The sequence below is a fragment of the Aythya ferina genome (assembly GCF_964211825.1).
Source record: "Aythya ferina genome assembly, chromosome: 3".
Taxonomy (NCBI): domain Eukaryota; kingdom Metazoa; phylum Chordata; class Aves; order Anseriformes; family Anatidae; genus Aythya; species Aythya ferina.
The window spans coordinates 46,521,039-46,542,828 of NC_140298.1; the positions used below are offsets into that span (position 1 = coordinate 46,521,039).

At 40.9% G+C, this 21,790-nt stretch overlaps 2 long non-coding RNA genes across 2 annotated transcripts in view; both read left to right on the top strand.

Annotated features, from left to right (window-relative positions):
* Window positions 1-21,790, top strand: part of LOC311433987 — a 117,585-nt gene that overhangs the window by 46,769 nt on the left and 49,026 nt on the right. The gene's annotated exons all lie outside the window — the stretch shown is intronic.
* On the top strand, window positions 337-2,006 carry LOC311433992. The gene is made up of 2 exons (XR_014691186.1): window positions 337-1,183; window positions 1,271-2,006. It is a non-coding gene; the product is annotated as an uncharacterized lncRNA (long non-coding RNA).

A 21,790-nucleotide genomic window follows, 5' to 3' on the forward strand; every position in this document is an offset into this window, starting at 1 on the left:
TGAACCATACTCTGTTCCCCTTTAATGTCAATTATGTCATTCTAAAAAGAGAATGGAAAGGTCAGTATTTCAGTCTTGTCTGTGTCATATTATTTGTTCTCCTTCCACAATATGCTGTGCACATAGATTTTCTATTCTTTCCTTTATATTCAATAAATAAGATAAAAGTGTTTCTGATGCAATCATGAACTTTTTCTTGGAGTCTTTTATGTTCCTTGCTAGTTGTAACTCATTTCATGTCTTACTCTTTCTCGTTTTATCCTTACAAACCGTGATTCAACCTCACTTATTCTTAGTCATGTGTTCTTGTGTGATTCCTCTCAGATTTTCCCGTTATTAAAGAATTATGTGCAAGTTGCAAGATGGAGACTGAAAAGAATTGGGAAATGATCTGCAAGATGAAGATTTTTAAGTATTAATATGCATTTTTCTCCCTGGATTGTATGACAGCTAGGATAAACCCCACCTATCTTTCAAGACTACTGGAAATATCAAGATGATTCACATGTTTATGGTGGCATATATAAAAAGACAATTGGATGGAAATGCCTAGCTCATTGTGAACTTCTTTTTTTTTCACCAAAGTGTATGTATGACCATTCTGGAGTCAGAACTTGCCTCAGGAAACCCAGAGGGCCCATATGCTGGTCAAACCTGACCAAGTGTTTCAGAGACCTTAAAATTAATTGCATTTGCAATTAAATTAAATTGCAATTACCATTTGATTTAATTGTATTTAAATTATACGTAGGCCAAGTAGCAAAAAGAAGCAATGAAAATACAAGTAGTTCCCAACAGACCTCGAGGGAAAAAGATAGGAAATGACCTTTCTGCTATGAAACATACAAACTGCCTCATTATTGCAGACTGCTCTATAGACTTCTGGGAACTGACTGACTTCTTGGAATCTAAAAATGTTTAAGATAAAGAAACAAAATATTTGGGCAGAAATAGGGTATCAAACAATGTAGTTTTAAAAAAATGGACCTTAGTATATTCACAGTGAGTCTGTACAGTTTACCATGAAATAGAAATTAAGCTGTATCTTACTGCCATACAACAGCCACTTGCCACTGTTAAACTGTTAGTAAAATCTGTTAAGGCTTTATTAAAGAAAACTGCAAAAAAGCAAAAACAAACAAAAACAAACAAACAAACAACAACAACAACAAAACAATATATGGTAAGTCAATCTGGAAGTGATACTACTGCTGGCTTGTTTCATCTGCAACTTAGCAGAGTGCTTGTTACCATGTTTTTGATTTGGCAGAGCTGCAAAGGGTGCTAGAAGAAGTTACAGCCGAAAAAGTATGAAAGACCAAAGCTTGCAGCTGCTTCTACTAGACTTCCATAAATGACAACTGATCAGGTTCAAAATGATTCTTTGGGACAAGTCAAGTATTTCTTTAGGAAGTGGTGTACATTTCATGTATAAGCACCCATTCATATTTACTTCACAGGGGTGAACATACATATTACTTAAAGGAAAATTATATTGCACAATCTGAAATGCAAAATAGAAATGTAATTTTGAAGATGGTGAAATATTCATTCACTGTGTCTTAATGAGCAAGAAGCAGAAAGAATAAACCAACAAATTGTCAATAGACATCCATACGGGTTTGCAAAATGCTATACAATGAGAAGAACATGAGAGGAAAAAAGGCCATATCCTCCACTACATGAAAGCCTGTTAGTTGCTCCAACACAGAACTGTTTATAAACCACCCATGTGTGTGTGACCAGCTGTTTTCATCCTGTGTTTGGTGGACACCTGGGAGGGATAGGACTGTAGGTTACTGAAGAAGGGGAACTGTTATATAACTTTTTTTTCCCCACGAAAGATCTTTATGCCATTATTCCACTTTAAGAATCTGTACATCGGAAAAGTTTAAAAAGTATCATATAAAGATTAAATAATACTAGCTAACATGTTAAAGACTGATCATTTCAAACTGCAGGGGGATTAAAAAAAAAAAAAGCTTTTTCTGTACTCAGTAGCCTGAGATTGTAGAAAGGTATTTTTTTCTCTTCACGTGAATGGTATAAAATTTAAAACCATGTAACACAACGATGAATATGTAAGTAGGCCATGGTATTCCTGTTTAATTATACTACCTTGAATAAATGTGGTATGAGTAATGCTCTGGTGGATAGACCCTCAATAGAAGCATTGTAGTGTGATTGCATATTTACATACAAGAAGATGTCAAGAAAGTGCTTAATAAGAGGGGACAGTCAGTGGAGGAAGGAATAAATTCCTAGTGTTGCAGTGGGTTGCCTGTCACTCTCATTTGGCTGGAGCACTGAGCACTGTCTGTGCCATGCTTTAGATGGCTTGTCTTTTTTTGCCTGTTTTGAGTACGAGCAGCACATGAAGTGAATCCACACACAATTGGAAGCTTCCCTGCCTTGGGCTCAACATCACTGCTGCCTTGCTCCAGTGAGGCTCCTGCTTGAGATCTGGACGCAGGTCTGGTTATTATTGTGTTCCCTGAGCTTCATTATTGTGAGCTGGTGCTTGTGCATACAAGTTTAGTTCTCAATCTGGCTCTGTGCAGCTGGATATGGGTATTGTATTTGGCAGCATTGTGTAAACCCCATCCACTTGGTGAAGTCATCTAAAATAATTATACTTTTAAATCCATGGAGCTGTTGCCAAACCATGTACTCATGAAAGACAGATGCTGTGAATTTTCCATTCAGTTCTGCAGCAAATCTGCCATGCGCAGAGGGGGAGCGAGGTGCATTATAAAACTTCCCCCTTGTCTTTTATAATGCAGGAAAGCTTTAATTAGACATAAATGAGTTTGATCAATGAATCATTAACTTCCATTAAACTTTAAGTAGATTGCTTGACCCGGCTACTTCATTCTGAATTTAATCTAGTATACACTTGATAATTAGAGTTAAGGGGACAAGGGCTGGAGGCAATCCTTCTCAATCCTTCACACAAAATGGAGTTGAGTCAGCTAATAAGTTAATTTTATAGTCGCTGTGTAAGGACAGAATTGACCGTAAAGTGTAATTTTCCTAGAAAAGCGGATCAGGAAGCAGACTGTCACTTTATTTTGCTTTCAGAATTACCTCAGGAATTACCTGTGCAGGGCCTTCAAAGCCTTCACAGATCCCATCCTCCTCAGCACAGCAGCTGGAGGATTAGGTGGCATGAACATGCAGTCAGAAACCAGGCTGCAGAGCAAGAAATCTCACAGCTCTGTGACAGCGCTGGTGTAGCTCTCTCTGTGGTAGAACAAATTATTCTGGTTTGTATAGTCCATGGGAGCTGGAAGGAGTTGAAGCATGGTACTTTCTCACAGCTTCCAGACTTAAGAAAGGTGTCTTTGATCTGCCAGCAGCTTTATCAGCACCTGTATCCAGAAGAACAATTGGCATTCCTTGTTTGTGTTTGCTGTTTGTTTTTCACATTTGGAAACTGCAGACCTGCTGTCTTGAGTGTCTCTGCATGTCATGGTGCTGTGTAGTAGAGATGTATTCTTTGGGAACGCTATAGCAAGTTAACTTTGAATGGGAAATATCCAAATGGTCAAAGCTGCCTAAAAAGTCATAGCAGAAGTTCGATTCTTGCTTCGCTTTTAAACAAGTGAGTTCTCTTATATCTTTCTTATGGGCTATGGGCTATGATTTTCTCCTTCTTTGCTTCCTGGTTTCAGAGTAATTCATACTGAGGGATGCTGGATGACCCAAAAGTGGATTGTATTTGTCTGATTCAGTATTTGCCTTGTGCCTGTATGTGCCTGCAAGTACTTAATTAATAAAAGAACACGTTGGTCTGTATTGAGTTGAATGCTGTTAAACACAGTGATACCTAACTGTCCAGACTTTGGGTTAGGCAATCCTGTTTCTGATGTCTGCAGCTATTCACAAAATGCTGATGTGATGGAATGGATACGTTTCCCAAAGACATGATCAAATACATTTAGGGAAAAGGTACTTTGAAACCCAGGGCTCTTCACCTTCATGTGAATGCTCTGGCCAGTGTGTTAAAGAGGAGGGCAGGCACACCACCTTTCCCTCTGACCTTTGTAGGTATTTATGAATGTATTACTGCTGTGGTCCACAGAGGTCAGAAAATAGTATGTATAGGATTTCTTTTGGAGTGTAGGTATCAGAGTGCTGCTGAGAAGCAATAGTGTTGCCTGGGCACAAGTTGTTTTGTGTCTAGAAGCAGGTTTGTTTGGCTGTTTGTTTGAAGGATTGCAGGCACAAAAAGTTAAGAGTGGAGTTCTAAGTTTTGGATTTAGACTCTTAAAATGGCAGCCAAGTTTCATAAAGGGCTCTAAATATCTGGCCTATGCATTTCCCAATTCTTCAGTCTCAGCCATGAGATACTGTTTCTGAATCCCTTGTCAGTGCTGCAGCCTGGGGTCACTGAAGCTCTGCTCTGGGCTTGTAATGACCTGTAAAATAACAGGCAGTTCAGGGGCTGGGTTTTTGTGGTATGTGCTTGCTGCTGCTCTGGAGATATCAGCTGACTAAGGACAAAAGTAGATGCTGATTAGGTACCTATTTAAGAAACCCTGTCCATTCTGTGCAGTCACATAATGCTACACAGAAGGAGGCTGAATTAAGGGTTGCTGAATTAAGGTCATTCTGGCAACCTTAATACTGCCATTTTGAGACATTTCAGTGCAGGATTATGTGACCTTAATGGTATTATTTTTAAGGTATTTTATTTGGATGTGATTTTATATATTTAGGTCAGACAAAATTGCTAGCAATGTTCTCCTTTAGCTCTAAAATCCACAAATCTATTCTTTTTATTAGAACTGCCAGTATGCAAGGGAGAATGCTGCTAGAGCTGATAAAGTCCTCTTTTTAAAGAATAAAAATTAAAAATAAAAAAAAATATATAAAAAACATCTTTCAAGTGTTTTAAGGATGATGTTGATAAATAAGAGCATACCAACAAGGATTTTATCTTTCAGATTCTCTGCTGCCAGGCTCCCATTATAAATGACAGCAGTTTCCAGAGTCTAGTGGTAGACAGCTCATGGTGTCCTGTTCCCCTGCTTCCCAGCTCACCTTTAGCCCACGTCATGACTGACCAGTAGTTCTTGCTATTAGTTGTTATATGTTGCTTGTATGGCGTGAAGAGTTTGGCTTCAGGTTTCTTTAAAAACAAAATTCCCAGTTGTGGTGGTTTTACCGTGCTGGGCAGCTAAACCCCACAACCGCTCTCTCACTCCCCCTCCGTTAGATGAGGAGGGGGAGAAGTAAAGCAAAGAACAACTCACGGGTTGAGATAAGGATAATTTAATTAAAGGGAAATAATTATAATAATTAAATAAAGACTACCATGAACTAAACAATTTAACTAAGGGGAAGTAAAAGGGAAAAGGGGAAAAAGGGAGGAAAACAAACAAACAAAATAAATGAAAGCTATATGGAAGTGCAGAGGAAAGAAATTACTCTCTACTTCCCACAAATGAGCGATGATTGACCACGTCCTTGAAGCAAGGCCTCAACGCACGCAGCTGGTGTTCGAGAGGAGGACCGACGTCTTCTCAACGAGAGCCCACCCCTCCCCTCTTCTTCCTGTTTCCACCTTTTATTGCTGAGTGTGACACCACATGGTATGGAATATCCCTTTGATTGGTTTAGGTCACCTGCCCTAGTGATGTTTCTCTCCTCACTTTTTGCCCATCCCCTAGGAGGGTTAGAGAAAGGCCCAATGCTGTGCCACTGCTGCTCAGCAGTAGACACAACACTGGTGTGATAACACTGCTGTTCCAGCTACAAGTACAGAGTACGGCACTGAATGGGCTGCTGCCGGGAAAGTTAACATTCCAGCCAGACCCAGTACACCAGTGCAGCCTGGTGTTGAAAAAAATGCTTTTCCATCAGAAGAGCACTTAACTTTTGCTGCAGTAAACAACGGCTTCTGGTGATCTTCTTTTTTGTGAGAGATCTTTCCAGATGGATGTTTGTAGAACATTTTGAAGAATGTCATGAAGAAAACATTCACTGATGATGACCATTTTGTGTCATACTGAGCCAGACATATGAAAGCTTAATTCCTGTCAGTGAAGAACTGCTCACACCAGTGCTCACAGGGTTATGCAAGTGAGTAGCTGTTTGCTACTGGCAGTAAGGGGTTTATAGTCTGGCTCTCTGGGAGCTGAGAAACTTATTCTCTCTAGGGTGTTCCATCCTGAGCCTTTTTATAATCATTTAAAAGTCAATTCAAGTGATAAAACCTGTTATTTATTTTGGAGAAAACATGTTTTAGGGCATCAAAACTGCTTCATTATTTGAAAATACATTTAGAATACATATTTGCTTTCCATAGAGCTCAAAAGAAAAATTTCAAGTAACAAAAGCCTTCCTAGCAGGTGGTGGATAAACATTTTATGTTTCCAATAGAAGCTGGGCTCATCTCTTGCTGCTATAAGCGGTCTGAAAAGATAGTTGTTTACCAAAAAGATACAGCAGAATTTGCTACCAGCCAAGTCTGACAATCAGCTGCATCTGTCAGAATGTGACTAAGGAATTTCATAGGTCTGTATAATAAAAATAAACTTTTTCTGAACTATATTTAACTATCCTTAACTATCTTTCATCCTATCATCTCAAACTTGCAAACTTTTTCTCACAGAACTCCTCTTCTGTTGAGTTCACGGCTTTTTATTTTTTTTTTTATTTATTTTCAAGCCTGCAAAACAGAGGCACAGAGAAGTTTCCACAAATGATTTGCTCAAAACCCAGCCTCTGCCAAAGCAATGTCTCAAATCCTCCCTCACCTGAAGCCTCTACTAAGTGAGTCTCCATAGCAGCTGCATCCAGCTGCTCTGTGCTTGTGCAGTCTGGGAAGTACTAAGCTTTGCAAGAAAATGAAGCGTGTCCAGTTCAGACAGAACCCTTGGAGATTTTCCTTGCAAGGTTTTATCTTTGCATATATGAACTGTGACATTTTGAAGGCTTGTAACCCACCCAGACTTTGGCAGTCTTTCACAAGGATAGGAAAAATGTTGTGTTCTTTCTTTCTTTCTTTTTTTTTTTTGTTTTCTTTTTCCACCCAAAGCGGACCGTGTCAAAACTTTTCAGATTGGTTGGAATAATGCATTAATGCATTTCTGCTTGTGTTCTCAGAAATGGCTGAATCATTTTGACTGAAATTTTCCCCAAAGGTTCAGCCTGAGATGGATATTGACAGGGGAAAACTAGCCCAAGTCCTTCCAAACAATAACCAACTGAGGGAAAAAAAAAAAAAAAAAAAAGGTAATGCAAGAAGTAGGAGGCAGCCTGTATAGATGATGGTAGTACTCCCAGCCACAACTTGCCAGTATCTACCAGGTCTCATAAAAATTTTGTAACACTGTTCTAGACTTCTTGTGTGCTGAAAAAGTACAGAGAGATAGATAGGAAGTGATTATTCCCTTCTCTTTAGCACTTGTGAAGCTGCACCTGGAATAGTATTTCTGGCACTGGACTCCCTGGCACTTTAGGAAATCGGAAGGAGCCTGTTAGATGGCACAAAGACAGTTCGTTGGTGGCTGCATGATGTACAATGGCAAGATGAGGGAGCTAGCTGGCTTTGTTCAGGTCAGACTGTATCTGTTGAATAGGTGATGACACCTACATAGATTTTAGTAGTAAGTTGGAACTGAGGGAAAAAATCCTGTGCTAAAGGCTTTAGAATAAGAAGTCAGCTTCTGAGCTAGGCCCACACATGAATGTATTTCCTTGGTCAACAAGTGCACGTCCCTTGCTGGCTACTTTGCAATGCAGCAGTGAGTTCTGCCTGCTCTGTAATGCCTTCATTTCTGGCTATGGGTGTGTTGTAATAATGTAACAATGTCCTGAGTACCTGTGCAGTGACTGTTGGCTGAGAGGCCCTGGAAGATGATGGAAGGCTGTGGCGTGTGCAACTCTTGTGCCTGCACTGTGTGGGTAGACAGCTTGGACTCAGAGTGCAGAAAACAGCTATTGAGGGACTCATGGCTCTCCTGGGAACTTTCTCATCTATTCAGGATATTTTAGCTGCCATGCAGTGGGTATGAGACCTCGGCACTGGTCCAGTGCAGTGGCTGGAGGCAAAGGAAGGCCAAAGACCTTCCAGACAACAAGAAGAGAGGCCCTGGAATAAACTCCAGAGCTTGTGGTAGGCCTGCAGTTTTCCACTTGTGAAATGCAGCGGAGCTGTCCCACGGATGGCCTGGTGGACATGCCCCTGGGTGAGCGATGAAGGCAAGGGGTGGGCACAGCCTGCAGCATCCCACTGCTGCTCCTCTGGTGGTGCCGGTGTGGTGCTTTGCGAGTCAGGCCTCACGTGTCCACAGCCAGTTCTTCCTCAAAATTCTCTCTGCTAGAAGTGTGAGGCTGAGGAGGGGAGGATGTTTTGCAGCTGCACAGCTCAAGGCAGGGTGAAGGGCAGTTTCAGCCAAGAGATCAGAGGGGAAATCTGGCAAAGTGGCAGAGCTGGCAGCTGATCCAAGGTGTCTTGGTTCTTAGCTCAGGGCCGTAGGCCTCAGAGCATCCTTCCTGTGTCATTGTGTTAGCTAGAGAACAATTTTTTGACAATATCTGTCTTTTCTCTTACTGCTGTATTCAGAATTCTCTCTTTCACTTAATGTTTTTCATGAAGAGAACAATGTTGTGTATGTCCTCCCACTACTCAGCTTTCCTCCTTTTTTCCTAACACTTACCAAAGGTATCCTCTTTTGCCTTTTGTTATGTCTCCTTTTGTTATTATCTCCTCAGGATGACTGCTCCTCTACTTTCTGGCTCTGTAATGCATATTTGTAGCTATGATGCAGCAAACAACCTGGCAGAGTGGCTCTGGCAGAGCCATCCCATTTGAAAGTCATCCAAAGTATATACAGCCATGGTCACAAGTGTTAAGTAGAAAGCAGGCGTTATACCAGAGGTGGGAGATCCCTATTTCCTTTTTTTCCTCCTGTCCATCTGGCTCCCTCCCATATTCCTTAGTGGACACCATCATTGGTAAAATCTATCCTCAGGTACAGCATGCTGGAGGAGGAGGAGGAGGCAGATGTTCTGTAGCTGCTTGTGTGAACCTGTACAATGTACTCACCCAAGGAGGTGAGCACCACAGAGCACCTTTACAACTTCTGTTCCACACTCAAAAGACCTCCCTTTGATCTCACCTGTACTAATATTAACATGTGGTAATGCAGATCTTTCCTAATGGAAACCATCGTTTGGCAGTCTTCCTTGGCAGAGATTGTCTTTTGTTTGCACGTAAGGATGTTGTACGCTTTATCACAGCACAATGACAATGCTACAGGGTAAGGAAGGTGAGGTAGCTAGCGGTAGTGCGGGTCAGGAGACAAGTGATGATAAGGAAACAAGATGTCATGCAGGGAGGAAAGGCTCTGAGCATGTTCTGACCTGATGCTGGAGGTGGTTGAGGTGACAGGTTGGGAGAGTTGTTTTTCCCTTCCTGTCTGATTTTAGCAGTGCTGGAGGCATGAACATAGAAAACTGAATTGTGTGCGCAGTGCTGTCAAACTGCTCTTTGCTTCCTCCCAGATCTCTTCCCATCACACATTAGGAACGCATCTGACTAGCCTCTCTCCTCTCCTTCCTTTATCCTTGCAACTTAGCTGGAAATGCTACAGTAGGTACATCTGCCTATTTGCCTGCTGTGAAGGGAAGGAAGTAGCTTGGTGGCTTGGGGCTGTCCCAGGGGAATCCTGGGTTTGGTGTGGAAGGGCTTTGTTGTGTGGCTGAGACTGAGCAAAACAGCAGGTTAAAAAGGCCAAAGAGCTGTGGCTGATCTGCATGGATCCTGCTCCTTCCCAGTTGCAATGTGTTATATGGGAAAGATTTGATGATGCAAAAGCTACTGCTGCTGCTTTTAGGATTCTGCACAGTTTGAAACCTGTTGGAGGCTTGCCTGATTAGCAGGTTTGATGGCTGCTTTGTTCATTGACACAGGGAAGGCCTGCACGCCACACTGTTGTTGCACCAATTGTCTGTGTGGTGTAAACCAAAGCTCCCATTGAATTCCTTTGGAAGGTGACAGGGCATTTGGCCTTCAGAACTTGAATGAATAAATGCATAAAGCTGTGGGGAACACTGTAACAAACTTCTAAAGCTCTAAGTCGTCTGTTTTAAAAGGTGTTTTCTTTACCCAAGAAAAATTCTGACCAGCATCACGTGTACTACAAAAGGCAATGCTTTGCAATACAGAAAAAAAAAAAAAAAAAATCAGATCCTTAATGAAAGATTGAAATTTTTCTTTCCTCTATCATCTTAAATGCAACTGACCTGCTGAATGACTTCTTGAATGTATGTGTTGTGCACATGCATAGATATTTGCAAACACAGGCTGAATTCCTTGTGTGTCCTATATTACTTACTGACAGTATTCCTTTACATGGCTGACGATAAGCATAAGGAAATCTTGCCGAGACCAAAGGCATGCTGCCGTATTACTTTGTACAGCATTTCTGTTTGTGGTGTGATTTCTACACATTTTAGCAATGTTAAATAGTATAACTTATATTAAAGGGTATTGCTTTCTGTATCACAGAATCACAGAATTTTCTAGGTTGAAAGAGACCTCAAGATCATCGAGTCCAACCTCTGACCTAACGCTGACAGTCCCCACTAAACCATATCCCTAAGCTCTACATCTAAACGTCTTTTAAAGACTTCCAGGGATGGTGACTCCACCACTTCCCTGGGCAGCCTGTTCCAATGCCTAACAACCCTTTCGGTAAAGTTCTTCCTAACATCTAACCTAAAACTCCCCTGGAACAACTTTAGCCCATTCCCCCTCGTCCTGTCACCAGGCACATGGGAGAATAGACCAACCCCCACCTCACTACAGCCTCCTTCAAGGTATCTGTAGAGAGCAATAAGGTTGCCCCTGAGCCTCCTTTTCTCCAGGCTGAACAAGCCCAGCTCCCTCAGCCGCTCCTCGTAGGACTTGTTCTCCAGGCTCCTCACCAGCTTTGTCGCCCTTCTCTGGACCCGCTCAAGCACCTCGATGTCCTTCTGGTAGCGGGGGGCCCAAAACTGAACACAGTACTCGAGGTGCGGCCTCACCAGAGCTGAGTACAGGGGGACGATCACCTCCCTAGCCCTGCTGGCCACAATGTTTCTGATACAAGCCAGGATGCCGTTGGCCTTCTTGGCCACCTGAGCACACTGCTGGCTCATATTCAGCCGACTATCCACCATCACTCCCAGGTCCTTCTCTGCCTGGCAGCTCTCCAACCATTCCTCTCCCAGCCTGTAGCTCTGCTTGGGGTTATTGCGCCCCAGGTGCAGGACCCGGCACTTGGCCTTGTTGAACTTCATGCAGTTGACCTCAGCCCATCGGTGCAGCCTATCCAGATCCTCCTGCAGAGCTTTCCTACCCTCAAGCAGATCGACACACGTGCCTAGCTTGGTGTCATCTGCGAACTTACTGAGGGTGCACTCAATGCCCTCATCCAGATCATTGATGAAGATATTAAAGAGGACCGGCCCCAGCACCGAGCCCTGGGGAACACCACTAGTGACTGGCCTCCAACTGGACTTGGCTCCATTCACCATGACTCTTTGGGCCCAGCTATCCAGCCAGTTTCTAACCCAACGAAGCGTGCGCCAGTCCAAGCCAAGAGCAGCCAGTTTCTTGAGGAGAATGCTGTGGGAGACGGTGTCAAAAGCCTTGCTGAAGTCAAGGTAGACCACATCCACAGCCTTTCCCTCGTCCACCCAGCACGTCACTTTGTCATAGAAGGAGATCAGGTTCGTCAAGCAGGACCTGCCTTTCATAAACCCATGCTGACTGGGCCTGATCGCCTGCTTGCCCTGCAAGTGCTGCGTGATGACTCTCAGGAGGATCTGCTCCATGAGCTTCCCTGGTACTGAGGTCAAACTGACAGGCCTGTAGTTTCCTGGGTCAGTCCTCCGGCCCTTCTTGTAGATGGGCGTCACATTTGCTAGCCGCCAGTCAACTGGGACCTCCCCCAATAGCCAGAACTGCTGATAAATTGTTCTGGAGAACAAGTCCTACGAGGAGCGGCTGAGGGAGCTGGGCTTGTTCAGCCTGGAGAAAAGGAGGCTCAGGGGTGACCTTATTGCTCTCTACAGATACCTTAAAGGAGGCTGTAGTGAGGTGGGGGTTGGCCTGTTCTCCCACGTGCCTGGTGACAGGACGAGGGGGAATGTGCTAAAGTTGCGCCAGGGGAGTTTTAGGTTAGATGTTAGGAAGAACTTCTTTACCGATAGGGTTGTGAGGCACTGGAACAGGCTGCCCAGGGAAGTGGTGGAGTCACCATCCCTGGAAGTCTTTAAAAGACGTTTAGATGTAGAGCTTAGGGATATGGTTTAGTGGGGATTGTTAGCGTTAGGTAGAGGTTGGACTCGATGATCTTGAGGTCTCTTCCAACCTAGAAATTCTGTGATTCTGTAAATGATGGTAAGCGGCTTGGCCAGCTCCTCTGCCAGTTCTCTCAGTACCCTTGGGTGGATCCTATCCGGCCCCATCGACTTGTGCACATCCAAGTGCCGTAGCAGGTCACCAACCAGTTCTTCGTGGATAGTGAGGGCCACATCCTGCTCCCCATCCCCTTCCACCAGCTCAGGGTACTGGGTATCCAGAGAACAACCGGTATTGCCACTAAAGACTGAGGCAAAGAAGGCATTAAGCACCTCCGCCTTTTCCTCATCTCTTGTAACTAAGTTTCCCCCCACATCCAGTAAAGGATGGAGATTCTCCTTAGTCCTCCTTTTTGTGTTGATGTATTTATAAAAACATTTTTTGTTATCTTTAACGGCAGTAGCGAGATTGAGCTCCAGATGAGCTTTGGCCTTCCTAATTTTGTCCCTGCACAGCCTCGCAACATCTTTATATGATGATACAATGCATGATACAATGCATATTAAAAGACAGGTAACATTGTAAGAAAGATCAATAATATGGAGAAAGTGAAAATTCCAGGCAAATATGGATGAGAAAAGAGATTTAAAATAAATTTTTGAAGGGAGCTGTTGGAGTCCAGAGAAAGCTTAAAGAGTTGATGTACTATCATGGAGTAGTGCCTTCTTAGATTAGTCCTTCTTCCTAGGAGTAGGAATATCCCTTTTGAAAACCGTTTCTAAATATTTTCTTCAGTAAACTCAGTTATTGTCTGGCCTTTGTTCCTTATTAAATCTAACAGAAAACTCTGGCCTCCTGGAAATCAAGGTAAAATCTTCCAGGTATATGAAAATGCTATGAGACTTTGATTAATAGTGACCTTAGTGGTCTCCTGAAGTGGTTAAAGTTTTAAGCCTAGTTGTTGTCAACAGATCAGTACAGAAAAACAGGTTTGGAGGTAGTAATTTCCAACTTTTATCCCTGACAGTGACTAGTATTTTCTAGCCTTGAGAATACCTTTCCTTTAGTTTCCCACCTGCAAAATGAATATTTAGGAATCTCTGAAAGGGATTTTGTAAAACTTGGTGATCATAAAATAATTAGAAGATGGACAATCTGTAGTCCGCACAGACAGCTTTGTCCTTTTAATTAGTTGACACTGGTTTCCTGAGGAAATGGACCTTGTGTTGATGTGCTTCACTTGTTTTACATCTTCCCCTTACTGATCCTGTTGAGCAATTTCAAGCCAGCTGAAGGGTTATAAATATATATATATTTCTTATGAGTTATGTGAAAATAGGTATTTTGGGTAGAGACCTCATAGAGAGGACAGGTGGTGTTTACCCTAAACAAAGTATTAGAGTAGCAGAAAATACAGGCATTTATAAATGCCCCAACCATGGGCAAAGCTTTTGCATTTTAGGAAATTCAGACATGAAGCACACATCCATAGGAACATTGACTTTGTTAGTTGTGCTGCTCTCAAAACAAGTGCTGCTACCAAGGGCATGATGGGTCTTGATGTCCCTTCTGTCACAATCAATGAGTGTGACTTGTGACTATAGTAGCCATCTAACGCTTCTTTAAATGGGTCTGTGACCTTAATTTTTCCAGTGTCCCTCTTTCATCTTTTCCTCTAAGGGTTTTCTCTTCACCCTGCAGTCAGTGCTGGTGCTGGTCACCCAGGAGCCACATTATTAGCTTCACTCTGACTTCCGTAACCTGCAGGGGATGCTACATACAGGAGAAACTGTTCCCATTTTGTTAGGACTGTAGGGGATTGAACATTGTCATTGCATGTAGAAAGATGCAAGGGCAGCTATAACAGCAGAGACAGGGCGTTGCTAAACCTAGCAGCTTACCCCCAGCTGTAGACAAGTTTCGCTGCAGTGTAAGAGGCTGAAACAATTGTCTGGTGAAACAAAAGACTTATCTTTTCCTTTTCTGAGTGTTGTCTCAGGGCTGTGGGGAACTTCCACAGTTTCTCTCTCCCTAAAAAATGTTACTTTAAAAATCAGTGTCCAGATTATATGGAGAAAGCAGTGATATTGCAGTGTCACCGTTCATCTTTGTTACATGATGCAAAAGGAGAAATAACTGAAAAGCAAGTTCCCTCTTTCAACACTCTGTTTCCCCCCAGCAGTCATAGCGGTGTCATGACATTGGTGCAGGAGGCCATGACCACATCACCCTGCCTGAGGAAAGAGAGAGCAGCAAATATACCCTGTCAGATGCTTCTGCCTTGGGTGCTAGCATCAGAACTGGTAATGGTGCACCTGCCTCTGTTTGTCATTTGCTCAGGGGAATAAAATGCACAGTAGACAAGAGGATGTGAGGAGCCAAGGCAGCTGCTGCTGGGCAGTAAGCATCTAAGCAATGCTCCTGCAAGTGTCTGAGCTCCATGCATAGCAGCACTACATCTGGAAATACTACAATTTTTGCTCTTTGAACTCATCATTGCTGCATAAAGCAGCAGCTGCACCAGATGCGGTAAGGTAACATCTTCCTTCCAAATCTATAATCTCTATATAGATTTGCCTCAGTACATGTAATGTTTATTGATAGTGTATTGCTTGGCATAAATGTTCCACCTCAGGCTAACCTATAGCAGCTACAGGTACATATGCATGTACACAGATAGATTAGATTAGAAACTGTTTTTACCTCCTCACTCAGGCTGGACTTGGGTACATGTCCATACTTACCCTGTATTGTAGCAGCTCTAGGTTGTTGCCAGTCATTTATGTTCAAGCACAAGGGATGCTTTGACACAGAGTGGACTGGCAAATACCTGCAGAATAGCTGTTACTTGATTGACCTGATCCTTGCAGATACATTGTCTTGACTATGATTTCCCACACAGAGACTGAAAATCCTATAGCTTTGCAGAGGATGACATACAGTAAGACTTAACAATCTTTGTAAGGTTGTTTAGGCATCCCTAGAGCAGGTAGACCAATAGACCATGCACTATACTGCTAGGTGAGAATCAGTGTGAAATGTATTTTATTAACTTCTTTCACAAAACCTATTATAATCCTAATGGCATTTTTAACCCTTAGTCTAAGGTGAGGGAAGGCTGCTAAATTGCCCTATGCTGTACTGAAAAGTAGAAAAGGTCTTTTTCCCACGGCATTGTACTACAGCTTCTTTCTCTCCTCTCCATCCCCGGCATGTCGTTGTCCCAACCCCCTTGGGAAACTTGGTAGACTGGTGTCATTGTGGTGGTGGTCTTTGCCTTTGGGTTGTGGAACAGGTCTTGCAGAAGCAACATGCTACAGTGCAGGGGATGGGACTGGAATATGGGAGACTCCATGTCTGCAAGGAAGAGGAAGAGATCTAACAACGATACCGTCAGATCCACTCATTTTACAAAGAATATGAAGTAGGAAGTCACTCATTTAGCACCTTGATGAGATCAGAAGGAAATGTAGAAAAAATAATTCATTACTGCTTAATGAATGAATGAGAACAAATAACATCTGTCCACGCCTGAAGAGGGTGTTTGCAGGGTTAACTATGGCTGATTCAGTATGTGGCAGTAGCAATAAAACATGAAATAGTGGTTTAAGAAATATCCCTGAGAAAATTATTCCATATCCAGAACTGATCCCAAGACATACGTTTCTGGCACTGTCACAGGACTTGTGGAAACTAACTACAGTCAGGGAAGCAAGCCCAGCTGTAAATGATTAAATTGCATAGTAAGGTCTTCTTGATTGCAGTGCTTGGTACCCTTGTAATCGGGATGCTAGACAATTTAAAACTGGGCATGGGTCCACAGGTGCAGAGAAGTCTCTGTGAAAAACGTGCCAATATTCTAGGCTATCATGCACTCGTTGCCAATGGTAAGTAATGTAGAACATCTTTCAAGGTGGATTGATCAGGGACATAAAAATAAGCTGTTAGATTTCACTTTTGTGAATGTTTCATTTCTGTTGCTTGCTGGAAATGAAAATTTCTGTCATGCTAGTTTTCATTTAAAATAGTAATCAAATGTCTACACTAAAAATAACCATTTTTAAGAAGAGATGTGCTTTTTCTTGCCTTTTTTTTTTTTTTTTTTTTTTTTTTAATAGGAAAGAAATATTCAAATTATTGGCAACTGATTTTAACACCTTTTGACATCGGCAGAAGTCTCCTCTCAGAGTTTTGAATTTCAGCAGTGAGTAAGGAGTTAGACATTATCTGGGAGAAAGTAGACACCAAAACTTAGAATTACATTAGTATCACCTGTATTGATATTTCAGCTCTTATTAAAGTAGTTGTATAGTAAGTGACTGCATAGATCAATTGTATTACTGGATTTTACTGATTATTTCATTGATATTTTAATCTGTAGAGAACGTTTTTTTTTGTTTTGTTTTGTTTTGTTTTGTTTCTTTGTTTGTTTTCCTAGAATATTCACGAACATAAGCAAAACCCAAAAATGTCCTAATGCTTTATTCAGTGTAGTTATTCTTAAATAATTTCTCTTTTGATTTTACATCTGGTGGTGTATGTTTTCTAATGCATCTGATTTTTGCTAGGAACAATAAAATAGCCATCCAGAAAGCCAGCAGCTGATCCTCAGATTCTGCCTCAGCCTTGGCTTTGATTAGATAAAGCTGCTATAACTTTTGTCAGCTACATATGATCTCTGAGGAACCATATACTGGCTATAATACATTGCTATGTTATTGAGCCCTTCATGCACCTTTCTGGGCATTTTCTTGACTTCGTAGACATCTCTCTCCATCACAGTATTATCTATCTCTCTCTACTAGCTATTGTAGTTTAGAGAGTGTGAAAATAAGCCCTGATGTATTTATGCATTTTGAATCTATTCCTCTGCAATTCCTTGAGGAGCAAAAGATTCTCAGCAGGACAGACTTTGTTATGCAGGCTTTAAAATGGCATTCAGATAGAAAGATGAAACATGATAGTTTCAATCTTGGGGATGAACACTTATTCTGTTTTCTCTTTTCTCTTCTTATTTTTCCTTCCTAACTGTAAATTTGGCTAAAGATTTTCCAGGCTTACAGAACTGAAATTCTTGCCCTGAAAGTAGAGTTTCACTGCAGAAAAGTGAGTGATGTTCCATTGATCTCTGGCTCTGAAACCAAGAAAACATTACAGTTTACTTTCCTCCAACTATTGTATGATTTCAGGGCCTTTCTTCCTCTCCCTTATGCTGCTTTTGTATATAACTTGTTAAAGAATAGGATTTTCAGGGCATGGAAATTGAGTTGTTGTCTGCTAACCATGTACACTACTTGGTGGTCAGCAAGATCAAAATGACTTCAGATAAACAAAGAGGGAGGTCACACAAGACACTTAATGGGGGCAAATGCTCCAAACAGGTAAAACCTTGGACTGAAAATAGCTGTTTATTTTGTTGCAGTGCAGCACAGTGCACTGTGGCTTACTACCAGATTATAGGTCTTACTTGTGGAAGCTGGTAGAGTACAAAATTTATATAGCTCAAATTTATATAGCAAATGTTGTGGGGGTTTATTATCTGCTAGTCTTTTCCACTTATATTCTAACATTGAATAGTCTGTCCCTTTTTTTTAGTGAGAACTGGATGGAAATCAAAGTGTCGTTTATGGCTACAGGCAGAGGTGTCAACTTGTTTCTAGTAGCATGATTTTCTCCACCATGGAAAGAGAAGGAAAAAGGCGACAATTTGTGAAGATTAATTGTAACAGAAGAGGGATTGACAATGATTAAATGGTTGTCATCCAGAGTTACGTTTATAAAAGTTAGATGCTTTGTAAAATGATGCAATAAATGATGTGTTTAGGGATTTTTGTTTGTTCATTTGTTTTTGTTTGTTTGTTTGTTTTCATGTCCTTTTTATTTTAGACAAGGACCAACTGAGGCACAGCTCTTTGAAATTTTATTTTGGGGTCATTTAAAAGAAAGTGGTTTTTGCAAGAAGATGACTTTAATTTAGAAGAAATAAACTAATTAAAGGTTTCTTTTCAGCTGGCCATCAGAAAGAAACATTTTAATCTTCCTGAATTTCTGTGAATATCAGAATTCTTAAATGTTTTCTGTTTGTTTCTGCACTTCCTTGGGCAGAACATGATGATTATGGATAGAGGCTGACTTCCGAGGGCACTGCTGCAACAAAACATGTTAATATTTCATTGCTTCTGCCTCTTGAGAAACCAGAGAGACAGTTAGCTAATTCTAGACCCTTACTGAATGATCAGCCTCTGTAGGTGCTACGCTGAGCTGAGATGCTGTTTTGCTCTAAAGAGAGGACAGGAACTTGATGTCGTAACATCATCGGTGAATGGGTCTGTCCTGAAATAACTTTGGATTCGGGACGATTTGTCATGGTATTACATCATGAAACAGGCCAGACAGGAGCTGAGGAAGAAACAGATTCCTGGGAACATCCAGACGAAGGAATATTTTCAGTCATTTTCAGGGGCACTAAATGGAGTTTCCTACATGGCTCTTTAGAAATTGTGGTTGGTATATATCATTTGTCCAGGGTGAGAGCAATAAGTGGATCACACTACTCAGGTTTTAGCTTTGCTCTTCCAGGGATAGCAGAGGGTGGTAGATCCTCAGTAGTGTTTCTGATGACCACACAATGTCTTTTTTAGGCAGTTGTAAAAACTGGATTTTTATCTTGGCATCATGTTTTACCCCAGCACATAAAATATTACTTCTAGGGTAAGAGTATGGATGTAGCTACTGTGTCCAAACAGCGTTTAGTCTTCTGGTGTTCCCAAGCAGCTACTGCTGTCCAGAGGTGGTCATGTTATGCGGAAGCAAAGAAATGGGTGTAGCTACTGACCAGCTTCCCTCAGGCTTTGTCACTTTTTATGTTACTTGCATCAACTAGTGATGTAGAGCCTGTCCTAATTCTATTTTCAGCCTGTTAACAGAAACTCGTTACATTTTTCACATTAAATAATGAACTATTCATTTTTCATATACTTTAAATTCTGAAAAGACATGATAGAAGATACAAACTTCATAATGGTCAACAAAACAAAATATTTTGATTCTTTCCTATTGCTGTTTTTTCTTATTCGTTTCTGTTGCATTTTTCTTGTTTGCTTCTTGGATTAAGGCCTAACATTAGTGCTTATCTCCCTGATCACAGTGTTGAAGCAGAAAAGCTTATTTGCATGAAATACTTATATTCAAGTGTCTTTTGGTTTTGGAAATGGCTTTAATCTATTTTCTAATAAGGATTGTTTTGGTACTTTGAGACTTAGGACTTAGTGTGACATCTAAATACTGTAAATATATGTATACATACAAGGATACTATTCCCACCTTGTAATAATCTGTTCTTTGACTTTTCTAAACACAGAAGAGCTGCTCTTGCTATTTAACATCATAATTTGTTCCAGTATGAAAACTATGACTCCAGATTTCACGGTAAAACATAATTCATGAACAACGAATCAATATTTCTACGCTCATGGTTATATAAAAATGGGTTTCCTATCAGTAAACAGATCAAATTAGTGCTTACATCCATATTTTTGTTAGTGCTTGCTTGTAATTTTTTTTAATGGTGTTGACAGCATGACTAGCTCCAGCTTCCATCTTTCTTCAGCAGAATCTGACATAGTGCATCTGTCATTGTGCATTTTATATTATTTTCTCTCTTTTTTTTTTTTTTTTTTTTTAAGGTCAATGAAAATAAAACTTTCCATTCCACTCTTCCCTACCCTTTTTCTTTGAATATCTTATTTGCTTGATTATCTCCTGATGTGAAATGGAAACCTGTGAGTTCTGTGCTCTTTTGGGGAATACCATTGACAAATATAAAGATGTATTTCCTGTCAATTGAGTGACATTGTGTATTTATTTCATAGAAAAAATAATAATGATACAAAATTGTCAGAAGACAATCCAGTTGTGCTGTATTGGGGCATGCATTTTATACTATGTTTATACTAAATCACATATATATATATATATATATATATTTCATTTTAATTTGCACTATTTTAATACTAAAGATGTAGGGAGAGAAGTGCCCACGTTTTTATGTATCCTTAGAAGTCCAGGTGAAGGCTACATGTGGGACTGTCAGTTAGGCACTTTGTTCTTCTACTGCTATGTGATGTAGTAAAATATAGTCTTGGAGAACTACCACAGCTTGAAAAAACAAAACAACAACAACAAAACAGTGCATCAGGTTTATAAAGCCATATGATTATTTAAAAAATAAAAATAAAAATTCAAGTCATCCTATGAGGATGTGCTGAACAAATGCTTGCAAAACTTCCTCTGTGACTGTGGTGTCAAGAATCTTTTCATGTTCCTCCAGGACATGAACAACTTGAAAGGAGTTTGCAGGAAGGAGGGTGCTCTTCTCTTTTCTCAGGTGATAATTCATAGGATGTGAGGAAATTTTCTGAAGTTGCACCAGGGGAGGTTCACATTGGACATTAAGAAGAATTTCTTCACAGTGAAGATGGTCAAGTATTGGAATGGGCTGCCCAGGGAAGTGGTGGAGTCTTCACCTCTGGATGTAATTAAGAAATGTGTGGATGTGGCACTAAGGGGCATAGTATAGTGATGGGACTTGGTAGGTCAGGCTGATAGCTGGACTTCATGATCTTGAAGATCTTTTCCAATGAAAATAATTCTATTAAAAGTGTGATTCTTGCATAATCTTGATTCTAGAGAGCTGTTCCTTGAGATGAACATAAAGTATCTCGTAAGTAATGGGAAGGGAAAAACTGCTCATGATGGGATGAAACTTTAAAACAAACAAACAAATACAAATCAGAATGCTAAGCATGGTCTGCTCTTTAATACCATATATCTAGTTTGGAAAATCTAAACTGCAAATTGTGTTCCTACGAAAGCAGCTGCTTTACTACTGTTTACTACCTAGATAAAGTATCTGAGTACTAACAAAATCAATACCGTTTGTTGTGACAAGTTCTGATGCCCAATGAAAGACAAGTTTGAGAACCTTATAGTGGCATCACAAAATACTTTATCTGAGATCCCAGCTCCGTCTGAGTATGAAAATGAATTTAGACATCTAAATGTCTTTACATGTGTGAGAACTGTTGCCTTTTAGCCTCAGGGAGAATGACACTGCTGACTGAATGAAAGGGTGTATTTTTTGTGTTTGTTATTTAATGTTGCTACAGGGCTGAAAACTGTCAGTCTTTAAGTATATATATATTTTTTAAATTTATTTCACTTATCTTGTTTTCCTCCTTTGACTTAGTTTTCCCAACTCTCCTTCCCACCAAGAGAGTCCTCCTACCTGCATCAGCACATCGATGAAAGCCATGTTAAGCTGTTCCTGTTGTCTGTCCCTAGTGGCTAAGCACTAAATTCTGTTGCTTGCTCACTTGATCGATCATGTGATATGAAATACCCTGCCTCTTCTTTGACTCCAGCCCCAGGTTTAAGGTCAAAGTTACATTAAACTGAATACTGCAGGGAGGAAAATATATTTATAAATAT